Source organism: Anser brachyrhynchus (assembly GCF_964034855.1).
Source record: "Anser brachyrhynchus genome assembly, chromosome: 13".
In the NCBI taxonomy this organism is placed as follows: Eukaryota; Metazoa; Chordata; class Aves; order Anseriformes; family Anatidae; genus Anser; species Anser brachyrhynchus.
The window spans coordinates 9,701,182-9,717,852 of NC_137708.1; the positions used below are offsets into that span (position 1 = coordinate 9,701,182).

Consider the following 16,671-nt stretch of genomic DNA (forward strand, 5'->3'; position numbering starts at 1 on the left):
AGGACAAAACTTTCTTGTTCTACTTAAATTAAAACATCAAAGAAAGAATGAATCAGGACCTAAACAAGAATGCAGTGGATACTAAACTTATAAAATGATACGTTTTCTATGCTGGAGAAAAAACAATAATCTGCTAAATATTATAGAATATTATTAAATTAGAAGAAATGCATTCAAAAGCAATCTATATACGTAAAAGTGACGTCATCCATAGTTAAAACAGCCACAATTTTTATGGTATGTGAACTATTGTGTTCATCATTGGCTGCCTGAAGAATACATTTCTCTCCCTAGAAAATTCATTAAATAACTGTCGATCTCAGAGGTTTTATGTTTTCCTCTGAAAACCTAGAAGCAGCCATCACCAGTGACATGGTGATAAACTAGTGAAATCCTCCAATACTTCTTCAAAAATGCCCTATTAAAAGCTATTGTACTCATTGCCACGGAATGTCATGAATATTAAATTTTACATGAGTTCAAGAAGCAATTAAACAAAATAATGACAAAAAAAATCATTTTGGGTATTAAACAGGATAATACCAGATATGGCTTAGGAAATCCCTAAAGCAGGAATTGCTGGAGCTTAGGAGATTACGAGGTTGAGCACTGTCTGCTTGCACTTGGCCCAGCATTCCTCCTTTTACTGATCACTCCTGGAAACGGGATATTGGGCTGGATGAACCTTGGGACTGACCCTGTAGATATACTTGAATATGAAGAGCTTACAAGAGATAAGTATATCAATATTGCATTTAATATGCAAACAGCCAGATTTGGTTCTTTTGTACATGGTCTAATGAAGTCACAGGAAAATGAGTCTCTGTTACACAGGGATAGAGCTCACCACAGCTGAGAATATAAGCATACTTTGGAGATTTAAATGATATCTTCATAGAAGCTTTTTGCTACTACACCCAATTTGTTATGCAAAAAATGTCACCAGCATAAATTAGTTAATGTGGCAGATGACAGTTTTGGGGGGAGGGTGGAGTGTTTTGTTTTTGCTTGTTTGTTATAAAGAAACGAAACAAACTTATATGTTTGTTTTAAAGAAACTAAATGAACTTACTGAAACCAAAACAAATTAGAGCCCTTGACTATAAAAACACTTTGCCTCCCTCCCCAGGGCCAACCGGGTTTGTTTCTTGATGAGATGAAAGATTCCTAATTCTCAGTCTAAGTGTAACAAATGATGCTTGGAGAACACAAGCTTAAACTATATTGGAAATCTGTTGTGACCAGTACCATGGGAAACTGCTCAGTCTGTGCTTTGCAGGTTTTATTCCCTCACAAAAATCTAGAAAAAGAACAATCTATACTGCTTTTTTTTTCTTTTTTTTTTTCCTTACTGCTCTACACTTCAACTCCTTCAAAGCTTATCTTCCCTATTGTTTACTGCTTTAGTGACCTTGGAGAGAAGAGATGGAGATAATAGAAGCAGAATACTAAAAGGATTAATGGTTTTATTATCCTACTATTGGGAAGCTGATTAAAAGCACATATCCTTTCACAGACTACCCTGGATGTTAACACCCTCAGCTCTCATCTTACAAAAGGTCATTGGGGGGATATTAAATGGAGCCTTAAATATTGAATCCTCTACACTTCCAGCACTGGTGTCCTTCTCATGGCAAATGTCATAGCAAATAGTCTATCTTCTAGCCCAGAATTCCTTTTTCCTTCTTACTAAAGCACAACAATAACAACATGGACTTTCATAAGAAAATGTTACTGGCCTGGTAAAAAGCCTAAGAGCCATGCTGGATGATGGATAGTTGTAGAAGAATCAGCAACTTCTACTTCTGGATTTCAGCCAGATGTCTTGTTTGTGATTGTTTCTATGAGCCACTCTACCAGGCCCCAATGAAGAAATGCATGAGTTGGTTCAGTCCCTTCAACGTTTCTGTGAGGAACAACAAAAAGCTGAAATAACTGTGTGAGAACCTCTCTGCACCTCATACTATCACAATGCCATACCAATGTTACTTTACTTACTTTACAAGGCCTGAAGATATGGTCTTCAGTATTTTCCCATTATAATAAAAAGTCACCTTCTAAATGTCTTGTTTTAGACATTGACCAGCTGCTTTGGCATGGGATAGGATCTCCTGATGTCTCCTCCTACCATGTGGACCTGGCAGTGGTTAAACCTTGATTACACTCAATGTGAAACAGATTCTCGCCCTAACCCAGAAAGAGGTCAGACACCAAAAATATGCTCCCAGTCTCCCCACCCTGTAAAAAGTGCCAATTGCACAACCAGTATATGTAAGAATACATTACGGTGGTCATCCCCCAAAGCACCCAACAACCTCATTGTGTTGTCACACACCTCCTGGAATATAGTATTTATTATTTAATGCCTGCTCTGGGTAATAATTCACATGTCAGAACACCAGGGCAATATGGTGTTTATGTGAGAATCAGAGCAGATTGAGAAATGGACACAAATAACTCACAGCAGCTGAAGCTATTTTCTCTCATCATATTTACCTCTGCTCTTAATACATCACTGCTTTTATGGAAGAATCCCCCACAAGGTTACAGAGCACCATGAGTCAGTGTCACCTCTTGAAATAAAACCAAGGTAAAGGTCAGCTGTTTTCCTACTGTTATTGCCCCAGACAACCGAAAGAGTCCTGCCTGCTAAGTCTTTATGCAACAGAGATAAACCATCCTTCTGCAGTCATTTGTGGGTGTCAGGAGAAGCTAAGAATAAACCAGGAAAAGCCTCCTGAAAGGTCTGCTAAGAAGTAAGCTGAAAATGTTGCTGCTAAAAAAAACCATCCCCAAGACACAGTATGAATACCCTCGCTTGAAACATACCCTTATACAACCTATACTAGACGACTGCAGATCATAATCACATCTTGCAGTTAAAATTACTGATTAACCTATCCAGGAAGAGTTGAAGTAAGCAGAAGAAAGTAGATGTTAGTAACAACGGTTACAACTTTGCTCATCTAGGATATGCTGGAGTTGCTAAGCATAAGAAAATAGGTAGGTTCCCCCTCCTGCTCATTATACGGAGTTATGGAGTGAATTGCAGCATTTTAAATCCTACTTAACCACAAGCTGGATAAATTAGCCATTTCTTTATTAATGGATTATCTCAAAGGAGCTACAAAAATATGCAGGCATATCCAACAGAGAAAGCAGGTCAACATTAGCCCCCAGTCAGAAGGAGACCTGGTCAATAAAAAGAAAGAACCAATTAGGACATAACTAGGCAGCCCTAGTCGGGATGATAATGGGGAAAAAAGAAAGGAGAGAAGGAACAAGATTGTCTGAGGATGATCAGTCTCCCCAGCAGAGGGTGGGGAAAATCTTACGCTGTTGTGGATGAGATGAATTTCATTTCCGTGCTTGCAAACTAATAAAACATGCTATGAACAGACTTTGGAAATAAAATAATAATAAAAAATTATTAAAAAAAACTTTTCTGTGGGATCTTTAAGCTTCTCATTTCCCTTGTTAACAAGATCTAGAAATTTCATTGTGAGAGAAGGCTTCTCTCTGTAAACTTACAAAACTTTGTGGTTTGGTCCCACTTACTCTGAGCACAATGGAATTGCAGTGATACAAAAATGGAGAGAAAAAGTTTAGAAGCAAGACCAGGGAAGAAAGAGTCATACCAAATGAAAACTTGACCTTCACTCATTTTGTTGTATCTGAGTTTTTGTAGATGGAATAATGACGTCTTGAGAACTGAAAATAAGAGGTTGATCACACAAAAATTGATTTTCTAATCATTAATTTGCAATGCCTTTCAAAAGAAAATTTATCACATCATCTAACCTACATGCTCTTCCTAATGCAAGGTCAATAACAGTAACTGTACCTTTTTAATTCGCCCCCTCCCACCTCAAAACTGAGTTTACTGGATGTACTGAAGTGTCAAGTACCATCTAGAATCACAGAAGACAGATTTAGATGAAATTGTCTCTTCCGGAAGCCACCAGATATTGGTTTCTTGTGATATTACAAAAATACTGGTACACAGAAGAGGCTTTTTATTCATTGCAGCAGTAAAGAGTTTCAATTAAATTTATATCCAGGGGAAAAAAACAATCAAACAAGCAAATATTTGCACAGCATAAGAAGCAACGGTCTTTGTAATGGAGAAGAAAGACTCCTCCTCTTCTCTTTTTTTTGAAGAAATAAAGCTCTAAAAACACTGAGCACATTAGTAATCTGAACCTTCTCAATGATCCGTTTGATTGGACATCTTTATAGTTAAATACTGAGATGAAACCAAGGAAGGGTGCAAACCTAAATTCAAGATGCTGTTCTTCAGTGCCTGCTTCCAGATGCTACTATTCATGCAAAAAAAAAAAAAAGCATTGCTAAATATTTAGCTCATCCACTTTCAACGTGGACAAGCAACAGTTATTCCACAGTTCATAAACTCTTCAAAAGACTAGAGAGAGAATTACCCATCCACACTGCTGAGCACAGAAACAAATCCAGGGAGAGTAATGGGGTCTGACTGTGTCTTTCAGGCTTCATTTGTTGAGCTGGGTACACGTCAGAAGGACATGATTTCTCTGGTAATATGCTAATCATACCCAGGATCAGCTCCAGCAAAGCTGGACACTGCCCAGATTCCCCGAAGACTAGAACTAGACGTTTTGTGATCTGAAGGCAGGGCCTGTACTTTGTTCTACTCTACCCTAATTACACAGCCACTTCTACATACCTAGCAATAACAAAGAAACTGGCAAACCTGCAGACATTATACAGAGGAAAAGGGATTACTATTTCCAGTTTGCTTCTGTTCTCTAGAAACACTGGTTTCCTACCACCATTTTGGCAGAACACATCAAACTATGTATAGCAAAGTAAGTAATGATGGATCACCAATATGCATAGCCTGAGAACAGGACAGGAACAGAGATGGGACTTCTGATGAATATCACAAGCATCAGAAACGGGTTGTGTAGATAGTCAGATTAGCAATAAATATTATCTTTGTTTTTTTTTTTTTTTTTCCCTTGCTCTAATCTGTACTGTTGCCTGGAAGAGGAAGCTCCAAAAGAAGTGTTTATTATTTCCCCTAGTAAATGACTTGCAGACCAGCTAAAAGTTTTTAGCATAAGTCCACTGGAGCAGGAAGATTTCTTGAATTCAAGAAATTTAACACCCTCCACCCAAGTTATCATCCTACGTCTGTATTTGAATCCATAAATGGTTCCTGATAGAATAACACGTTGATTAATTCATCAAACAAAATTCTCCCTGACACTGGTAGCAGCAAGGCAGCAGCTGTTTCTAAGAGCAATTATACATCAAGAGAAAAAGCTGACAAATTTAACGTTAACACTGAGCTACCTGATCGGGTTATCTTTTTCAGTAGCAAGAAATGTGGAGTCAGCGGGAATTTTTCTACCCAAAGTACACAGAAGAAAAGGAACCTCTGCCTTTCGATTCATTATTTAATATACTTGATGCAACCCTTATGTTCACAATCTGTAGCTACACTGAGAAACATAAGTGATCCAAAACCTCTAAGGACCTTAATCGTTACAGAACATGCAGGAAGAACTTGTTGACAACAGCAGCAGTAATTTAAATCTGCTGGCACTTTCAGAGACAAATGGATCTGTATAAAATCCAGCTGGAGGTGGCTTCTCTTCCTCTTGGTCTCTGAACACTGATGTCCTGAACATCCTAGCCTACACCCAGCGGGTGACTAGCAGGGCAGTTGATAAATCCTGTAGATAAGTCATCACATGGACCTCCCCTCACCCATCAGTGCTGGAATAAGGGAAGGTCTTCTGGCAAGCAACTGTCCAGATGGAAGGGCAGAGACATTAAATGCAAGGCATTTGATAAGTAGGGTAAGGCACTTTTTTTTTTTTTTTAAATGACAAGTCACTGTGCTTAAGGGTCAGATAGTGGGTGGGAGAAGATAATTATTCAAGATACCTCAAGATGAGATGTTCATGCATCGAAGCTCAACACAGAGGGAAAGCACACAAGTAGGTTGTGAGTTTTCCTGAGAAAACACAAAGCTCTTCTTCTGCAGTCATCTATAGGGAGAAACACTCCCCCAGAAACAACCTGCATGGTTCTTCACAACCCTTTTTCTCAAATGCATTTTTACTGCTAGACTGCAACTCTGTTACCAAATGCAAAAATGGTGGGTTTTTCATGGATATATTTACTCTCTTAAAAATTACAAATCTTCACTACCAAATTACCAGAATCAATAATGGGTCAGTGCTGTTAAAGCTTTTGTTTGTTTTTGTTTCTTCACCAGGAAATTATTTTCTCATGAATTTTCAGATAAATTCTAACAGATAATTCCTAATCCTGCCAGGAAAGGAAAACCAAACTTTTTTCTTCAGCAGAACCTGCTTATCAGCCTCCACATCCTCTTTAATGTTGTTTCTGAAATAAGCTTTTTTTTTTTTTTTGATGTGGTGAACTAGTCCAAATACCAGGAATCTCTCAAAGAATGATATAAGTATCTGCCTTTTGAAACACCAACCAGTAACCTCTGCTGCCAATGCCAGAACATTCATCACCGATTCTTGTCCTACCTGTTCTTGAAAAAACTCTCTCAAAGTAAATGCTGGCCACTTGGATCTGCTGCTCCCCAGGTCTCTACAGCATCAAGGAAACATTGACAAAACTAACACTCATGCAGAGCACTAGGGTAAAAAACATCCCATCTCTTCCTGCATCAGAAGATGTGCCACAGCACTCTGAGCCTTCTGTCATCAGCAAGATAAAACCATTAAAAATCAAGCGGTTTAAAGACTATGAAAAGAGGAAAAAAACACCTTTGCCATCATTTTTTGATTAAGTGTACAGGAGCTTTTATGAAGTTAGTAAAAATCCTCTAGATGAACATCTAGGGCTCATCAATTTGAAGTGATTTTCTTTCTGCTCCCTCCTTACTAATATTGCTCAAAAAAACAATGCTGAAAATTATCACCAGCAAAGTAATCCAGCCTGTGAAAGGCACCTAAAGGGCTTCTATGCCTAAAAGTAACATCACGGCTCCTCAAGGCACATCACTTTTCCATTTTTTGTTTTGTTTTTCCATGTTTTTAATTTAAGTAGACAGTAACCTTTATCACATGAAAACAAGATGGCAAAACACTGGATTTCATAGGTGTGCTGGGCCTGGGCTGCCTGGCTGTGAATTGCAGGAAAAAGTTGTGCCTTCAGATTCCCGAAGTTTGAGATGGCACTCGACACTCTGCTTTCAGCTTTGTTCCACGTCATCTTTTCCAGGTAGCAACACATAAGAACCAAGCCAGATGAGCAAACCCTTGCAGAAGTTTTCCCTGAAAAAACACTTAAGTCGTGCCGGGCAGCAGTAAGGAACTCACCAACACAGCGACAGGAACATGACCTTTACCCTATATATGCTCTCAATATACTGAAAGCAACTGATAATCAAAACGAAAGCGAAGCTATAAACAACACAGCCCAAGCCTTTTGCATTAACATTGCAATTGTAGACCAGCCTACCCTTCACTTTGCCTTTTTTCCTGTATTTCAGCTGCAGGCTGAGCAGTACACAGAAGCACTGATCCACTGATACCTGAAGAGAGAGCAAGCTGCTGCTGTGTTTGGGTGAGATTGCCTAGAATCAGAATAACAGGAAGGCACAGCAGGAGACCAGTGCCATCCCAGCAACTGTGCATTCCCAGATACCTACAACCCCCCCATGTGCTGCTGATCAGAAAGACTGGCTGGCACAGGGATGCAGGCAAACAGACACTTATCTGGCATCTTATTCCGCCTTGTACAAGAGATATGAGACCTCTGTTTTGTCTTCCTCCAGAGAGATGATGCACAGAACTGGGAAGGCAACATTTAATGTCCTGCCAGCAACACTGCAGCAACATCTTTCTCACTTCCAAGTGTTTTTAGCTGCACCAGTCTGCAGGGAAATGCTCAGAAAATAAAAGGAAAACTTTTCTTCTTAATGGCCAGTCATGCAACATCAATACCAAGTTACAAAACATTTCTAACATGGCACCAGAGAGAAGGATGTGAAATCAGCTCAGTCCTTTAGTAGCTGGGAGAAAGAAATGCTGGCAGTAATGGAAAGGCATCATCAGTGTTATTGTGATAAAATGTTTGCAATTACTACGCTGGCAATTTTTCCAAATGGGTTGGCTTAGAGACAGGTCTCTTGCGCTGATTACTAAATTATTTTCTTTACAAAGGTCTAAGTGCCTTTGTTTTCCAAAAGAATAGCCCAGAGCCACTTGGTTCAGAGCATTAGTCCCCTGAGATTCACCTTGGACTGTAAAGAAATGAGATAAATGAACACTAAACTCTCCTGTGGATGAACCCAGCACCGGTTTGGCTGAAGAGAACACTTTAGGTAGAGTACATATCAATTTAAAATAAGAGATGGACAAGAACTGGAGCTAGTTAAAATACTAGGAGTCGGAAGAAATATTTGCTAACAAAGCATTTTTAAACCAAGTAAACCTTCCTAATGAGTCTTGGAATCACCTCATCTGGGAGAGCTGCCTGGCCACCACACAAGCAGATTAGGGGCAGTGGGCTGAAGATGGCATTTTCCCAAACCAGCCAACACAGTCAGACAGCCACCACAGATCCAGAGGAGCAGTATTTGTTATCTGAGTCTACAGTAATATATTTGCCCAGCATTTAGTGCCCAACACTTACTTTTTTCTTGAAAGACAGCACCTGTGCTCAGGGAAAGATGCTTGCTGCTGCTGGCTATGCATCCGGTGTATGGCTGCAAGGCGACGTGAAGCCAGGGCGTCAGGGAGCAAGTGTCTCACTCTCACGCAGTACCACCTAGACACAGGTTCCCATCAGTCTTTGTTCATGTAAAAGCACAGGCAGCAACACAGTCCTGAGAAAACTGTGAAGTTCAGCCTCTCTTGCAGCTGATCCGAAGAGGATTTGTGGCCCACGTAAGGTCATGAACAATCAAAATTTGCTCTGTGACTCAGGGTCTTGCTAGCATGTCTTTAGTGGGCTCTCTTCGAAGCATTCTGCACGAGCAGATGGCACGGACCTGGATCAGGGAGGAGATTCAAATAGACCTTTAGTGGGGAGGGATGGAGGGGCGGTGGCGGGGAACGAAGAACTATGTTCACGCTTTAAATCTAAATCTGTCTGTGGCTTCCACACAGTAAATTTCAAACATCCCCATTAAATTAGTCCATTAGATAAACTCCTGTTAATTGGATGACTTGGTCAGCTGTGGTTTACTCAGAATTCATTGTGGTTTTAGTGTTTTACGATCAAGCACAGTTATGGGTAATTTGAACCTCACAACACCAAGCAAAAATTGCCGACAATTAACAGCTTCAAATACAAGCAGCTTTCATCACAGAAACACCACCAAGAGTCCACAGCATTCTACACTCTACTTTACTTGTTTATTTAGACTGTTTTATAAATAAATTTCTTCCTTCAGTTAAAGTGACACAAGCTCACACTCATTTGAACTGCTCCTCTGCAAACACAACAAATCATCTCTAGCCGCTAAGCTTTAACCTGTCACGAAAGTTTTCAGCAATCAAACTCCTAAGCATTAACTTTGGTAATTTAAGTAGCATACGTGACAAATCAGCTGAAGGGAATATAACAGCCTATTTCTATGTAGCTTGAAGAATTTCTACCTTTTGCAGTCACCAGTGGACTACTGAAGCCAGTACAGCATGACATATGATGCTGCAGCACCCCTGGGCTAGAGAAGTAAATAATCTGAGTCACCTATAAACAAATTCAAAAGGTCATAAAAAGCTACTAAACCCCATGAAATTAAATAAATACATTAATCAATTAAAAACTCTATGAAACAGCAGAGTTGAATTTTGCTGGAGTAGTATCAGAAGGCTTTGGAAATTGCTCTTCAGTAATCCAGTAGAAACTTAGCATGTTTCCACCTCTGCTTATTCTCTTTGATGATTTTTACAATGTGATCAGATACCAGTCTGAAATATCAGAAAGAAATGAAAAATGGGATGGTGGGATTCAAGAAAATTAAACACTAGTGTCTAGCTCTCATCCTGTGCTTCTCATTCGTGAATCTCCAGGTAACTTATGCAAGACAATGAATAGTTTCCTTTTGAAAGTATGAATTGTAGCCATGAGCCACTACATGCATCATAAAAGACAGCATGGCTGGAAGGGGAGCCCAGGCCAGGGAGAGCATGATGGTCTGAGAAACTGAACAGCTCTTGCTCCAAAACTGCAAGCAAGGCTTAAGAAAATAAACCATCAAAACTCAACAGTGCATCCTAAGCACTCATGCAGACCCTAGAGCCTCAAAGCAGCACCAGACGAGGATCATTCTTCTAGAAGCTGTAAAGGCATTAAAGAAATTAGACAATGTGTTCTTGCATAAGAGGATCCTACGATAGAACAGCCACTGCATGTTCTTGGCTCTGCATCACTGTCTGTTTTTAAGTACCACAACACCTCTGTCTTTGAAAAGTCCTTTTTCCAACAAAAGAAACTGTAAATTGGCAACTCCCTTCTAATTCTAAAAATGCAATGTAATTTGTACTGTGTGCAGATTAAAAATCCCACCAAAAGATTTTGCTGTGCCGCTGATCTGAGGCTGAAGGCACTCACCTGGATGACCATCTCAGTGTGTGATAACTACCAAAATCAGCCTATGAAAAGAAAAGGGATTGCAAAAGATTCTTCAGGTCTAAGACAAGTAACAAGCATCCAGCCTTAAGCATCAGCATCTTGCAATGCTTCCTCTTATAACTTTTATAAAATGACCTTTCAGGAATGCACTTTTTAAAGTGACTAGTCTTGCTGGTGACATATAGCTAGGGGAAACAGAGAATTTACAGTGATTAGAAGAGATCAAATTTATGGACTAACGAGACAGATAATGCAGTGAAGCAAGGAATAAAATGTAATGAGGCCAAGAAAAAATTAAACACGTTATATTCCAGCTTGAACAGCAGCGTACAATATACAGGAAATACACTCTTTTAGAATTGCATAATGTTTAGTAGCATTACCAAGGAAAACCAGAAAAGATCTTGCAGATCTTACAAACTTTTTAATACAAAGTAAAAAACAATGGAAGGCAGTAAGGCAAGTTAGGATGCACTGCTGAATAACCTGCATGAAATGGACAGGTACGATCCCAGGAGCGCTTGGTGTCCTGTTGGAAAATGCAAGATACTTCCAAACAGATTTTTGGAATGTTCAAACCTAACCCTGAAAGATTTCATAGGTATCAGGTTATTCAGACAATAGTAACATTCTTGCAAAAAGAAAGCTACAGTTACAGGGAATAGTCCTAAAGCCTGCGGGATCTCCTTCAGGTGTATGACAGATAAACGCAACAGGGAAAGTGTCTCCCAAAATGAAAAGGTGTAGCAAGAAATAAAACTGTCTTTGAGAGAAACAGGAGTGACAAGCCAAGAATTTGAACCTGTCCCCGAAGAAGCCTTGGCAGTCTATTAGTCATGGCTGAACCGTATTGGAAAAAATGCTGTCTCGAAGGTATTTTTTCATCTCTCTTTGGTTCTCTGTATTTTTTCCACAGTTGTATTCAGAATAATGGGAAGAACAGCAACCCTTATACAGCAAGAGATGATAAAAGATTTTAAAATATTATCAGAAGTAACAGAATTTTTCCAAACTATCCCTTTAACTCAAGAACACCTGTTTTAAAAAGCCCTTTGTACATACAACTTGTAAAATATTTCCTCAGAAACAGGCACTTATTAGCTGTATTCCTGACTAGTTTCTTAATTGTGCTCAGAAGTAAAATTATCATTTGGATGCTAGCAGTTTTGCTCTTCAACATCTAATCTATTTTGAAAGCTTAAACAAATTCTATAAATATTTAAATTAAATATAATCTGCATTTGCTTAGTGATTTTAATTAAGTTGCTGTTATCCTGAAATGTGTAAATGTTTAAAGCCAGTGCAGTACTGGGATAATGTCAGGACACTGAAGATTCTGTACCATTATTAATACATTTTCCTACGCTTTGTAGGCGGAGTTTAGTGCTATAGTTGAGCTGCTACACAACTACTCAGAATAGTCTTAAAAAAAAAAACTACAAAAAATATTGAAAAATTAACTAAATTTGAAATTGCCGTGACTCAGATGTAGAACAGGATTTTAATCCATGTTTCTTTTTGTTGTTGTTTGTTTTTATTTCTACTTTAAGCCCAGTTTCTCCAGACCTCCCTTCCACAGATAAAACTCTGAATCTGTGACTTTGAGCCCATAGGATTTTTTCTGGGTCTGATGAAGGAGCTTCACGGATACTTATACTGCTTTCGGAAGAAAAGCTACCTGTGCTGACCTCACAGCACTCTTTTAAAACGATCGAGGTACAATCCTGTTTAAGTTAAATATGTACTCTTTGCATGAGGGTACAACATCTGAATCTTAACCATGAACTTCCTTCGCGGTAAGTAAACCGAGAAGACCAACAGTGCATGTCCCCAGCATGCTGAGCCCGCACCAAAGATGTCTGCTTCGGTGCATCCTCCTCAGCGACGGGTTTGCCACTTAGCAGCCTCTGATGACGTTCCTTCCTCCACAGGAAGGAACAGCTTTATACCTGGCATTTTCAACCCTCCCACAACACATCCAGAAACAAGCTCTCCCAGCACAACCATGCCTGGAAAGGAACAAAAATACAGCAGAGATGCGGGACGTCGGATAGCGACAAATTAGGGGCCTAAAGCCAAGAACTGAGAATAAAAACATCAGATATTTAATTGGAAAACCAGCTATTAAAGTAGATTGCAGTTGTTTAATAATAGTTTGTCAGTGAACTAATGTAATTAACTGTTGGACAGAAATGGGGACAATATAATGATTACAGATCTTGGAAAGAAGTAACTAGAGAAGAATAAGCTGTGAAGGTTATATGTCCAAGATTCAACTGCAAGTCATTTTCACTCTTATCCTACAAACAATTAAAATAATTTTTCAATTTATCCTCATCTTTGAAAGTATGACTGTCTCATCTACAGTTGCATTTTGACCACAACATAGGTACTGTGAAGCACCCTGGAAAACTTTTTCTCTGTGTGGATCTGTTTGTTGGCTTCAGGGAGAGTGCCAGAAGCAGGGTACAAACTTTGTCTGCCCCTTTCTCCAGAACTGCTTACACGGAAAAGAAGCAGGAACCAACAACTCAACAACCTTAACTTTTAAAATTATTATTCTTTTTTCCCCACCTCTGTTCATATTATTTGTCTCTAATCTGCCTGCACAGGTCTCTCTGATGAATAAAATTTGTCACCATTATAGAAATGGAGAAAAACAAATAGATCCCAAAAAAGCAGAATGAAGGAATATTTAAACTCTGTTTCACAGTACAGGATGTTACTAACAAAAGCAAAGGGCAATTATTATTTTACAGAAAATGACATTCAGCCATTCCTTTGCATGGCTTCTTGGCATGTAAGAAGATGGTGTATATAAACTATCTGTGTATCTCCAGAACATCTACTTCATAAACGATAGCATGCTCGGTGATCTTAAAAACAAACAAAAAAACAGCAACAACAACAAAATACAAAAATTCAGCCCAACAGATCGAATCCCACACACTTGTTCACAAGAGGTCAGAAGATTAACTCTCATTTTGATCTAACATGGCTATCATGAGAAAGAGCACAATTTTAACACAGAGCAGCATTCTGTTCCATGGACACCAAGCAACTCAGGGCAGCACAGAGCAAGAGGACATTTTCAACCTGCCATCCATCCAACTTCAATCTGTTATGCTGATTCAGTTGGCGACATCTGAAATCCCAAGGCATGAGCACATAGCTGTTTCCTCATTAAAAAGTCAGCATGGGCAATTTGGGATATGTAGATTTTATAGAACACTCTTAGGATATAAAATAGAAAAAAAAAAGGCAGAGAAAAGAGTAAACAAGTAAGCTTTTTTTCACAGCCAGAAAAAAAACAGGCATTAATGTTCTCCAGCACACTTAAATTTCCATCCCATGGAAGTTAGCACTGCTCTGAAATTAAACTGGGTGCGAAGTGGCACACAAACTGCGTCTGATATAGGGTGCAGTAAATGCAGTAAACCCACAGCAGTTCTGCACATCTTTCAGCTTTACCCTCTGTCATTTCCCTTTTTACTACTGTCCTTTGCAGAGAGAATGAGACAGTTGCAAGCACCACTATTAACTCTGTCCCTAGGACACTCCTCCTCTGACATTGTCTTCAATTAGCATTCCCATTTGTAATCCAATATATCACTTGTAATAACTTTAGTGCAGTCAACTGCTTCCTCCTCAAATGACAGCAAGGTTAATGAGGCTTTCTGTTACTATTACTGTATGCTTTGCAGAAAAAAGGGAATGGATTTCTTAAATAAAAAGAGACGGCGTTCTTTTCTTGAAACATCTCGTTACTCTGTGCAACACGGACAGAAACTTAACAATTCCAGCCCGACTGACTTTCCTCTGGACCCAGAAGCCCACACAGCATATGTGCTGTTCACTGGCTGGTCCGTAACACTCCCATAGGTATCAGTAGTGCAGGGACCTTCCCAAACTCAGCCCCCGCTTATTAGCTTTCTCAGGGGCTGGCAGCAGTGCTGTTGAGCACCAGCTAACGTTTGACAAGAAAAATCCTCCACTTGTCTGCTTGGGGGCTTGTCTGCATGGGGGCTTTCAGAGACCAGAATCCAATGCAGCTTACCGTGATGTGGCTACGGGTGCAGTCAGACATGACTGAGGAGGCCAGATAACAGCAAGCAGTATGTGCTTTGTCATATCCCATTAGATTGTGTAGAGAGAAAGGCGTTCTCTATTTCATTTGCTGTGACACCTTCATTATTCAGGAAAAATCCTGTCTCCTCCATGTTACAATATTTTTTTTCTCTTCCTATATACAAGAATTATACACGTGCAGTTCATTAGGCACTCTAAACAAACTTGCTTTACAAAAATGGAGCAGCTAGGCTCTGAGGACATCCCTTCGCCACCAACTAAGTACAAGTGGGCTGCTCACATCTGACCAGCTTAGGAGTTCCTTCTCCACTCCTGATGCACAAGTGTGGCCAACGGAGAAGTGGCTCAAGTGTCTTTAGACCAGGTCCTTTTCTATAACAGAGGAATGAGTCCTTTGAAAGGAGAGAGTCAAATCCACTGGTGACAAAGCTGTTTGCATCAGTGCCCTCCTGAGGCTGGTTTTCCATGCTAAACCCAACTTGGGTATTTAAAGCAGAGAAAAAGTTAGAGAGAATAATATGCAAAGCGGAAGTGTGAGATATTTAGAAGTTTGACCTGACTATAGCCAAAACATTTTCATTCAAGTAACTGAAATTAATCCTGTTGTATAATCTTGTTTATCTGTTTTTCCCCAAAGAAAAATACTGATTGTGATTGCTTGGTAACAGCTACAACCAATTGCATCATGACAATAACTTTGATTTTATTTTTATGCTAATAGCACACCATGGTTAGCAGCTAATTTTTACAATTCTTATTTATTAAATTATTAATCTTATCCGCAATTTGATTCAAACTGCTTATGGATACAAGCTGGCAATATAGAAAAATATTTTAATAGGTGCACCAGCTACAAAAGAAATCGTTCAAACATGACTTGCATTTAAATGAGAGTCATCATGTGAAGCAAATTATCTCCATAATTAGTTACTTGAGCCAATTGTTGCTAATTATAATAAGACCAAAGAGCTAAGAGAGACCTCAACTAACCTACACCTTCTCCTAAGAAACAATTAATGGTAACTGCCCTTCTGAACTAAAACTGTTTGCAATTAAGCATAATTTTACGCTTTTAGCAAGAGAATTTCCCGGGCTGTAGTTTTCTTTATATGTTAACAGGAAACATCTAATGCTTAAATATTGGTTTTAATGTAAATTTAAGAGATTATAATGGGGTTAAATCTTAATATAGATACAATGAGATGTAATTGTAATTCTGAAGTGGTTTATTTCAAATATTTTGACTTCAAATAGAAATACTAGATTTAAGTTTAAAAGACAAAACAACAATAACGAACAAAAAACAGGACTACCGCCACCCTTCACAACCCCTGGTTATGGAACTGATCTGAAGGATATTACCAAGAAGAATGAGTACAGGGTGGGTCTGAAAGCTCAATCCTCAATGGTGGCAAGGCAGATGGGGCAGGAAATGTAGCCCAGCACCCCCACGCTGATTCACAAGAGCAAAGAGGTCATATCCAAAATAGAAGAGTGCGCCTGGGTTTAGCAGGATATTGGGCGCATCTCAGCTCAACAAGCTCAAACACATCCTCCTCCAGCCTCTGTTTTTCACTGGATCCTGCTGACCTGTTTGTCAAAGTGGAAAAATTCATGCTATTTGCCCCACTGATTTTTCAGTGCCAGTTTTTCTTCAGCATCATGTTCAGCGAGGCTCATCCTCATGTACCAGGATACTATCCCTCCTAGCCAACAGTGAAGTGCAGCACACTACCAGACCCAGAGAAGCACAGGAGAGAGATTCTCATGGCCACATCAAACAAAGCACTCCCCTAGTCTGAACGTGCAAGCCATGCCACAGAGCTGCCTGGGGATTCACTGACATGCCTAGATGAACCCAAGCCCTGGGGCAAGGATGCTTTGCGTGCTCAGCACCCTTCTGCCACAGCCGTAGTGCAGGCACCTGTAGTCCTGCAAGGTCTGGCTTAAGCTTCAGGCTTTGTTTCAAAA

The 16,671-nt window shown here is 39.5% G+C and overlaps 1 protein-coding gene across 11 annotated transcripts in view; it reads right to left on the bottom strand.

Moving 5' to 3' along the window:
• Window positions 1-16,671, bottom strand: part of HTR2C (5-hydroxytryptamine receptor 2C) — a 312,561-nt gene that overhangs the window by 70,091 nt on the left and 225,799 nt on the right. The window contains exon 11 of one of the 11 annotated variants that reach the window (XM_080554502.1): window positions 8,665-8,799. The exons of the other annotated variants lie outside the window; for them this stretch is intronic. The gene's annotated coding sequence lies outside the window, so the exon portion shown is untranslated. The remainder of the gene's footprint in view (window positions 1-8,664; window positions 8,800-16,671) is intronic. 11 annotated transcript variants of the gene reach the window in all.